We start from the raw sequence: 8,640 nt of genomic DNA on the forward strand, positions 1-8,640 counted from the left end.
GAGATAATCGAGCGGCTGCCCCAGCTGCACGACTGCTTCACAGAGATGCGCGAGCTCGATCTTAAAGTCCAAAGTGAGTCTCTCCAAACACCATCAGGTTGCAGCGTCTAATCTCCCACTCACTCTATCCACTGACAACATGGACTCGCTGGACACGGAGGCGCACCTCTCCTTTAAGCAGTGCAACCAGGACGAGCTGCAGCGTGGACACGGAGTCCCACAGCCTGCGCGGTGAGTACTTCAAGGTGATAGAGGACGCCGATGAGAAGACAGACAGCGCAACGCAGATCCCTGAGCTGGTCGAGCGCTATTTGCGGCGCCTGGACATCGAGTTATTCAACTTAAAGTGAGAACTGGAGGCGGAAAAAAACAGCATCACCTCGAGTGTCACTCCTTGGCGCTAAACGGCGTGAGTGTTAGCGTAACTGTGCCACGGTCACATACAATCTCCAGGAGCTTGGCGAAGGAGCCTTCGCTTCCAGTTCCATTGCCACAGCAGCCAATCAAGCGATAGTGACCACCCAACAGGTGCAGCAGGAACGCAGAACGGTCAGTCTGAAGGCCAGCTATGAAGCTATCCATGGAGCCAGGTGGGCCAGAGCGGCCTACATCAGCCCGGCGGGGCGGCGGCAGTGGCGGCTGGAACAGCTTTGGCCACCAACGCGCCGCTGGAGCCACTAGCAGCTCGCACCACACCAGCCACGGTCATGAACATGGACATGGCCACGGGAAAGAACACAGCAGCCACAGCCGGCACGGCAATCACCACCAGGAGAAGCTAAACACGGCCCTGCTGCTGCCACATGACTGACTATGCAAACACGGCACCTTCAAGTCCGTCGGACACTTCATCGCCTCGACCTCCTTGATGAGCGTGGATTCGGTGGATATGCTCTCTACGGCGGCGGCTGCGGCCTTGACTAATCTCTCGCCCTGTGCTTGGCCCACGGCTCTCCATGACGGTAGAAGGAGCCACAGGCTACGAATCCCAGCCCCAAGAACGGGCAACGTGTCCGATAAAGTCAAACAATTAAATAATAACTTGGAGTTTATCATATATTAACTAAAATTGATCGTGACTGCATTAAAAACTTTAATTTGAATGAAACATTTAAATTAATTCTTTAGTGCTGGGAAACGCAAAAACTTTAACAATCGATAACTTTATACTTCGTGAGCCAGTTAAGTGTAACCAGCTCGGGTAAATGTAAACAAATCTTAAAGCTTCAGCAGTCTGACAGCTGTAAACTATCGATAATTTTTCAGGTCGTGATAAAATCAAGTGTGACCAACATCTATTACGGTATATACCGAATATTCGGCATTTTGAAGGTAAAACTTTGCAGGCACACTGCTGCTAATTTAGTGAAAGTCATTTCGCAAGAATGTTGTTTTAAATCGCCGATGATTTTGTTTTTTTGGCCTGGCATTAACATATCTAACATCCTCTACCTGGAGATGATCGAGCACTTGTCCTAAGAGCTGCCCGAGCTCGATCTTGCAGTGCAAGGTGAGTCCCGCCAAACAAAATCAGGTTGCAGCGTCTAATACCTCATCCACTCTATTCACTGACAGCACTGGACAAGAAGGCGCACGTCTTCTTTTAGTAGTGCATGCGAGTCGAGCTGCAGCACGAGGCCATGGACACGGAGTTCCACAGCCTGGGCGGTGAGTACTTCAAGGTGATGGAGGACGCCACCTTCTCGTGGCCGTCGCGACGCAAATCCATGAGCTGGTCAAACGCTGCGGCGCCTGACAGTGACCTATTCAAATTGAAGTGCGAACTAGAGGCAGACAACACCGGCATCACCGAGATCATTGTGCGTCACTTCCAGGATCTGAACGAAAACTCCACGGCAGTCACTGCTCTGCTGCTGGGCATGAACCAAAAGGAGAATTAGTAGCGGCGCCAACTCGGCCGACAGCCTGGTCAAGAGCTCGGCACAAGCTCGGTAGGGTATCGGCTGCCCAAATCAGTGCCAGCCAGCGACACCGGAAGCTGGAAAAGCGACGCAAGACCGTCTGCACGGTGCATCTTTAAGAAAAGCGCGCCAATCTCAACCACTCACTACCCGTTTTCGCATCCAGCTCGGCGGCCGAATCAATTTACCATTTCGTTCGCCGCTAGCGTCACAACCGAACAAGCCCAGGCGGCCAATCATGTCGGCAGCAGAGTCACCACGCATCTCACCCTGCCCGTGGGCATCAATCAGACATACACAGACAATCTGTGGCCTCCACTGCACCGATTGCAACTGCAGCCACAGGAAATGTAGATGGTGGATACCCCACCGCCGGCGGCAAAGCCACGGTCACCTACAACCTGCAGCAGCTTGGTGGAGGAGCCAGTCAAGCGATAGTGGCCACCAAACAGATGCAGCATGGACGCAGAATGACCAGTCTGAAGGCCACCTATGAAGCCATGTATGGACCGGCTGGTACCACGGCCGAATTCTTCCGCCTGCAACCATAGTAGTCTACAGGTGCCACCAGCGGTGCAGCCGCAGCCAGAAGTAGCTCGCACCGCTCCCACCAATCCCAGACGCACCACACCAGCCACGGCTCGCTCTCCATGACGGCGGCAGGAACAGTTGGTTTGACGCGCAAACTTGCCAACATGGCTGGAGGCGTACAGCAGCCAGTCAATCGATAGTGGCCACCAAACATATGCAACATGGACGCAGAGCGACCGGTGTGAAGGGCATCTATGAAGCCATCCATGGACCGGCTGGTACCACGGCCGAATTCTGCTTCCGCCTGCAACCAGAGTAGTCCACAGGAGCCACCAGCGGTGGAGCCGGGGCCACAAGCAGCTCGCACCACTCTCACCAATCCCAGACGCACCACACCAGCCACGGCTCGCTCTCCATGACGGCGGCAGGATCCGTTGGTTTGATGCGCAACCCCGCCAACGTGGCTGGAGGCATACAGCAGCCAGGCCATCGATAGTGGCCACCAAACAGATGCAGCATGGACACAGAACGACCAGTTTGAAGGGCATGTATGAAGCTGCTGCTACCACGGCCCAATTCTGGTTCCGGCTGCAACCAGCAGCCAGTCAATCGATAGTGGCCACCAAATATATGCAACATGGACGCAGAACGACCAGTCTGAAGGCCATCTATGAAGTCATCCATGGACCGGCTGGTACCGGGCAACGTGTATCTGCCAGACAATAAGTGAATGAAACGATAGTGAACAAATTAAATATTAGCATGGGGTTTATCATATATTAACTTAAATTGATCGTGATTGCATTTAAAACTTTAATTTAAATAGAACAATTAATTTAATTTTTTTTTAAATTACAGCAGTGCTGGAAAACGCAAAAACTTGAACAATCGATAACTTTATAGTTCGTGAGCTGGTTAAGTGTGACCAGCTTATGTAAATGTGAAAATGCCTTAAAGCTTCAACAGTCTGGCAGCTGTAAACTATCGATAATTTTTCAGGTCGTGATAAAATCAAGTGTGACCAACATCTATTACGGTATATACCGAATATTCGGCATTTTGAAGGTAAAACTTTGCAGGCACACTGCTGCTAATTTAGTGAAAGTCATTTCGCAAGAATGTTGTTTTAAATCGCCGCTGATTTTGTTTTTTTGGCCTGGCATTAACATATCTAACATCCTCTACCTGGAGATGATCGAGCACTTGTCCCAAGAGCTGCCCGAGCTCGATCTTGCAGTGCAAGGTGAGTCCCGCCAAACTAAATCAGGTTGCAGCGTCTAATACCTCATCCACTCTATTCACTGACAGCACTGGACAAGAAGGCGCACGTCTTCTTTTAGTAGTGCATGCGAGTCGAGCTGCAGCACGAGGCCATGGACACGGAGTTCCACAGCCTGGGCGGTGAGTACTTCAAGGTGATGGAGGACGCCACCTTCTCGTGGCCGTCGCGACGCAAATCCATGAGCTGGTCAAACGCTGCGGCGCCTGACAGTGACCTATTCAAATTGAAGTGCGAACTAGAGGCAGACAACACCGGCATCACCGAGATCATTGTGCGTCACTTCCAGGATCTGAACGAAAACTCCACGGCAGTCACTGCTCTGCTGCTGGGCATGAACCAAAAGGAGAATTAGTAGCGGCGCCAACTCGGCCGACAGCCTGGTCAAGAGCTCGGCACAAGCTCGGTAGGGTATCGGCTGCCCAAAATCAGTGCCAGCCAGCGACACCGGAAGCTGGAAAAGCGACGCAAGACCGTCTGCACGGTGCATTTTTAAGAAAAGCGCGCCAATCTCAACCACTCACTACCCGTTTTCGCATCCAGCTCGGCGGCCGAATCAATTTACCATTTCGTTCGCCGCTAGCGTCACAACCGAACAAGCCCATGCGGCCAATCATGTCGGCAGCAGAGTCACCACGCATCTCACCCTGCCCGTGGGCATCAATCAGACATACACAGACAATCTGTGGCCTCCACTGCACCGATTGCAACTGCAGCCACAGGAAATGTAGATGGTGGATACCCCACCGCCGGCGGCAAAGCCACGGTCACCTACAACCTGCAGCAGCTTGGTGGAGGAGCCAGTCAAGCGATAGTGGCCACCAAACAGATGCAGCATGGACGCAGAATGACCAGTCTGAAGGCCACCTATGAAGCCATGTATTGACCGGCTGGTACCACGGCCGAATTCTTCCGCCTGCAACCATAGTAGTCTACAGGTGCCACCAGCGGTGCAGCCGCAGCCAGAAGTAGCTCGCACCGCTCCCACCAATCCCAGACGCACCACACCAGCCACGGCTCGCTCTCCATGACGGCGGCAGGAACAGTTGGTTTGACGCGCAAACTTGCCAACATGGCTGGAGGCGTACAGCAGCCAGTCAATCGATAGTGGCCACCAAACATATGCAACATGGACGCAGAGCGACCGGTGTGAAGGGCATCTATGAAGCCATCCATGGACCGGCTGGTACCACGGCCGAATTCTGCTTCCGCCTGCAACCAGAGTAGTCCACAGGAGCCACCAGCGGTGGAGCCGGGGCCACAAGCAGCTCGCACCACTCTCACCAATCCCAGACGCACCACACCAGCCACGGCTCGCTCTCCATGACGGCGGCAGGATCCGTTGGTTTGATGCGCAACCCCGCCAACGTGGCTGGAGGCATACAGCAGCCAGGCCATCGATAGTGGCCACCAAACAGATGCAGCATGGACACAGAACGACCAGTTTGAAGGGCATGTATGAAGCTGCTGCTACCACGGCCCAATTCTGGTTCCGCCTGCAACCAGCAGCCAGTCAATCGATAGTGGCCACCAAATATATGCAACATGGACGCAGAACGACCAGTCTGAAGGCCATCTATGAAGTCATCCATGGACCGGCTGGTACCGGGCAACGTGTATCTGCCAGACAATAAGTGAATGAAACGATAGTGAACAAATTAAATATTAGCATGGGGTTTATCATATATTAACTTAAATTGATCGTGATTGCATTTAAAACTTTAATTTAAATAGAACAATTAATTTAATTTTTTTTTTAAATTACAGCAGTGCTGGAAAACGCAAAAACTTGAACAATCGATAACTTTATAGTTCGTGAGCTGGTTAAGTGTGACCAGCTTATGTAAATGTGAAAATGCCTTAAAGCTTCAACAGTCTGACAGCTGTAAACTATCGATAATTTTTCAGGTCGTGATAAAATCAAGTGTGACCAACATCTATTACGGTATATACCGAATATTCGGCATTTTGAAGGTAAAACTTTGCAGGCACACTGCTGCTAATTTAGTGAAAGTCATTTCGCAAGAATGTTGTTTTAAATCGCCGCTGATTTTGTTTTTTTGGCCTGGCATTAACATATCTAACATCCTCTACCTGGAGATGATCGAGCACTTGTCCCAAGAGCTGCCCGAGCTCGATCTTGCAGTGCAAGGTGAGTCCCGCCAAACTAAATCAGGTTGCAGCGTCTAATACCTCATCCACTCTATTCACTGACAGCACTGGACAAGAAGGCGCACGTCTTCTTTTAGTAGTGCATGCGAGTCGAGCTGCAGCACGAGGCCATGGACACGGAGTTCCACAGCCTGGGCGGTGAGTACTTCAAGGTGATGGAGGACGCCACCTTCTCGTGGCCGTCGCGACGCAAATCCATGAGCTGGTCAAACGCTGCGGCGCCTGACAGTGACCTATTCAAATTGAAGTGCGAACTAGAGGCAGACAACACCGGCATCACCGAGATCATTGTGCGTCACTTCCAGGATCTGAACGAAAACTCCACGGCAGTCACTGCTCTGCTGCTGGGCATGAACCAAAAGGAGAATTAGTAGCGGCGCCAACTCGGCCGACAGCCTGGTCAAGAGCTCGGCACAAGCTCGGTAGGGTATCGGCTGCCCAAATCAGTGCCAGCCAGCGACACCGGAAGCTGGAAAAGCGACGCAAGACCGTCTGCACGGTGCATCTTTAAGAAAAGCGCGCCAATCTCAACCACTCACTACCCGTTTTCGCATCCAGCTCGGCGGCCGAATCAATTTACCATTTCGTTCGCCGCTAGCGTCACAACCGAACAAGCCCAGGCGGCCAATCATGTCGGCAGCAGAGTCACCACGCATCTCACCCTGCCCGTGGGCATCAATCAGACATACACAGACAATCTGTGGCCTCCACTGCACCGATTGCAACTGCAGCCACAGGAAATGTAGATGGTGGATACCCCACTGCCGGCGGCAAAGCCACGGTCACCTACAACCTGCAGCAGCTTGGTGGAGGAGCCAGTCAAGCGATAGTGGCCACCAAACAGATGCAGCATGGACGCAGAATGACCAGTCTGAAGGCCACCTATGAAGCCATGTATGGACCGGCTGGTACCACGGCCGAATTCTTCCGCCTGCAACCATAGTAGTCTACAGGTGCCACCAGCGGTGCAGCCGCAGCCAGAAGTAGCTCGCACCGCTCCCACCAATCCCAGACGCACCACACCAGCCACGGCTCGCTCTCCATGACGGCGGCAGGATCCGTTGGTTTGATGCGCAACCCCGCCAATGTGGCTGGAGGCATACAGCAGCCAGGCCATCGATAGTGGCCACCAAACAGATGCAGCATGGACACAGAACGACCAGTTTGAAGGGCATGTATGAAGCTGCTGCTACCACGGCCCAATTCTGGTTCCGCCTGCAACCAGCAGCCAGTCAATCGATAGTGGCCACCAAATATATGCAACATGGACGCAGAACGACCAGTCTGAAGGCCATCTATGAAGTCATCCATGGACCGGCTGGTACCGGGCAACGTGTATCTGCCAGACAATAAGTGAATGAAACGATAGTGAACAAATTAAATATTAGCATGGGGTTTATCATATATTAACTTAAATTGATCGTGATTGCATTTAAAACTTTAATTTAAATAGAACAATTAATTTAATTTTTTTTTTAAATTACAGCAGTGCTGGAAAACGCAAAAACTTGAACAATCGATAACTTTATAGTTCGTGAGCTGGTTAAGTGTGACCAGCTTATGTAAATGTGAAAATGCCTTAAAGCTTCAACAGTCTGGCAGCTGTAAACTATCGATAATTTTTCAGGTCGTGATAAAATCAAGTGTGACCAACATCTATTACGGTATATACCGAATATTCGGCATTTTGAAGGTAAAACTTTGCAGGCACACTGCTGCTAATTTAGTGAAAGTCATTTCGCAAGAATGTTGTTTTAAATCGCCGCTGATTTTGTTTTTTTGGCCTGGCATTAACATATCTAACATCCTCTACCTGGAGATGATCGAGCACTTGTCCCAAGAGCTGCCCGAGCTCGATCTTGCAGTGCAAGGTGAGTCCCGCCAAACTAAATCAGGTTGCAGCGTCTAATACCTCATCCACTCTATTCACTGACAGCACTGGACAAGAAGGCGCACGTCTTCTTTTAGTAGTGCATGCGAGTCGAGCTGCAGCACGAGGCCATGGACACGGAGTTCCACAGCCTGGGCGGTGAGTACTTCAAGGTGATGGAGGACGCCACCTTCTCGTGGCCGTCGCGACGCAAATCCATGAGCTGGTCAAACGCTGCGGCGCCTGACAGTGACCTATTCAAATTGAAGTGCGAACTAGAGGCAGACAACACCGGCATCACCGAGATCATTGTGCGTCACTTCCAGGATCTGAACGAAAACTCCACGGCAGTCACTGCTCTGCTGCTGGGCATGAACCAAAAGGAGAATTAGTAGCGGCGCCAACTCGGCCGACAGCCTGGTCAAGAGCTCGGCACAAGCTCGGTAGGGTATCGGCTGCCCAAATCAGTGCCAGCCAGCGACACCGGAAGCTGGAAAAGCGACGCAAGACCGTCTGCACGGTGCATCTTTAAGAAAAGCGCGCCAATCTCAACCACTCACTACCCGTTTTCGCATCCAGCTCGGCGGCCGAATCAATTTACCATTTCGTTCGCCGCTAGCGTCACAACCGAACAAGCCCAGGCGGCCAATCATGTCGGCAGCAGAGTCACCACGCATCTCACCCTGCCCGTGGGCATCAATCAGACACACACAGACAATCTGTGGCCTCCACTGCACCGATTGCAACTGCAACCACAGGAAATGTAGATGGTGGATACCCCACCGCCGGCGGCAAAGCCACGGTCACCTACAACCTGCAGCAGCTTGGTGGAGGAGCCAGTCAAGCGATAGTGACCACCAAACAGA

General features: G+C 51.9%; 4 pseudogenes across 4 annotated transcripts; all 4 read left to right on the forward strand.

The window, feature by feature from the left end:
- Window positions 1-1,422: 1,422 nt before the first annotated feature.
- LOC110184431 (inhibitor of growth protein 3 pseudogene) lies at window positions 1,423-2,838 on the forward strand (annotated as a pseudogene). The gene is made up of 2 exons (XR_015270517.1): window positions 1,423-1,510; window positions 1,576-2,838. The product of XR_015270517.1 is annotated as an inhibitor of growth protein 3 pseudogene (transcript).
- An 806-nt stretch (window positions 2,839-3,644) lies between these two features.
- On the forward strand, window positions 3,645-5,025 carry LOC147645142 (inhibitor of growth protein 3 pseudogene; annotated as a pseudogene). Its single transcript, XR_015270530.1, has 2 exons — window positions 3,645-3,696; window positions 3,762-5,025. The product of XR_015270530.1 is annotated as an inhibitor of growth protein 3 pseudogene (transcript).
- LOC147645143 (inhibitor of growth protein 3 pseudogene) lies at window positions 3,835-7,320 on the forward strand (annotated as a pseudogene). Its single transcript, XR_015270520.1, has 2 exons — window positions 3,835-5,884; window positions 5,950-7,320. The product of XR_015270520.1 is annotated as an inhibitor of growth protein 3 pseudogene (transcript).
- A 313-nt stretch (window positions 7,321-7,633) lies between these two features.
- Window positions 7,634-8,640, forward strand: LOC147645144 (inhibitor of growth protein 3 pseudogene; annotated as a pseudogene). Its single transcript, XR_015270518.1, has 2 exons — window positions 7,634-7,775; window positions 7,841-8,640. The product of XR_015270518.1 is annotated as an inhibitor of growth protein 3 pseudogene (transcript).

This window comes from Drosophila serrata, unplaced genomic scaffold (genome assembly GCF_035046125.1).
Source record: "Drosophila serrata isolate PLE 108 unplaced genomic scaffold, ASM3504612v1 contig_8, whole genome shotgun sequence".
Classification (NCBI taxonomy): domain Eukaryota; kingdom Metazoa; phylum Arthropoda; class Insecta; order Diptera; family Drosophilidae; genus Drosophila; species Drosophila serrata.